This window comes from Lathyrus oleraceus, chromosome 5 (genome assembly GCF_024323335.1).
Source record: "Lathyrus oleraceus cultivar Zhongwan6 chromosome 5, CAAS_Psat_ZW6_1.0, whole genome shotgun sequence".
Taxonomy (NCBI): domain Eukaryota; kingdom Viridiplantae; phylum Streptophyta; class Magnoliopsida; order Fabales; family Fabaceae; genus Lathyrus; species Lathyrus oleraceus.
The window spans coordinates 598414953-598416063 of record NC_066583.1 but is presented as its reverse complement, the minus strand read 5'-3'; the positions used below and the strand labels follow the sequence as shown (position 1 = coordinate 598416063).

Here is a 1111-nt window from a genome sequence, read left to right as displayed (position 1 = left end):
TTACGAAGTAACCTTAGAAAAACGGTATATCGATTCATTAAGTCCCTGTGGGATCGATATCTTTTAAAACTACGCGATTAGACTGTGCACTTGTAGTTAATACCCCAATAGACTCATAAAGTCGCGATCAAGTTTTTGGCGCCGTTGCCGGGGACTTTTATTTAGTCGATATCGTAACTCTTCTGTTACGCTGTAGAGACTAAGGCTTTTTTTTTCTTTTCGTTGCTTTGTATGCCACACACTCGCTCACAAGGAGAACCGTACTACTTACGAATCAACGATGTTGAACGATATCTCCGAGTCTTACGACGAATTCGGGAGTATCGTGCTGCAAACAATCTTCCTCCAATCGAAATTCCTGATCTCAAAAATCTCCTTCCTTCACCGATACTTGAGATGGCAGAACCAGCTCGTGCTCTTTGAGATTACGCCGCTCCATCGCAAGATGAGCCGCATTCGAGTATTGCTCCACCCGCAATCGAAGCAAACAACTTCGAACTTAAACCTTCGCTGTTGCAGGCAGTGCAACAAAATCAATTCTCTGGAAATCCTACCGAGGATCCAAACCTTCATTTATCCGTATTTGTCCAATACGCTGATACTGTTAAAGCTAATGGTGTCACTTCAGAGACAATTCGACTTCATCTCTTTCCTTTCTCGTTAAGAGATAAAGCTAGAAGATGGCTTCAGTCTCTTCCTTCCAACTCAGTCACCACATGGAATGAGTTGAAGAAAGTCTTTCTTGCCCGATATTTTCCTCCAAGCAAAACAGCTATGTTGAGAACCCAGATAAATGGATTTAAACAGAAAGATAACGAGTCTCTTTTCGAAGCTTGGGAAAGATACAAAGACATGATGAGACTTTGTCCACACCATGGTTTAGAGGATTGGTTAGTAATTCATACCTTCTATAATGGTCTCTTGTACAACACAAGGTCAACAATAGACGCCGCCGCCGGTGGTGCGCTTATGGATAAACCTTACGCTGACGCTTATCAACTTATTAAAAGTATGGCCCAAAACCATTATCAGTGGGGAAGCGACCGAACAATGGTAGAAAAACCTCAAACAAAAGGAGGCATGTACGAGATAAGTAGCCTTGATCATGTTA

At 42.2% G+C, this 1111-nt stretch overlaps 1 non-coding gene across 1 annotated transcript; it reads right to left on the bottom strand.

Annotated features, from left to right (window-relative positions):
• Positions 1–774: 774 nt before the first annotated feature.
• On the bottom strand, positions 775–881 carry LOC127088682 (small nucleolar RNA R71). The gene has a single exon (XR_007790507.1). It is a non-coding gene; the product is annotated as a small nucleolar RNA R71 (small nucleolar RNA).
• Positions 882–1111: the final 230 nt, after the last annotated feature.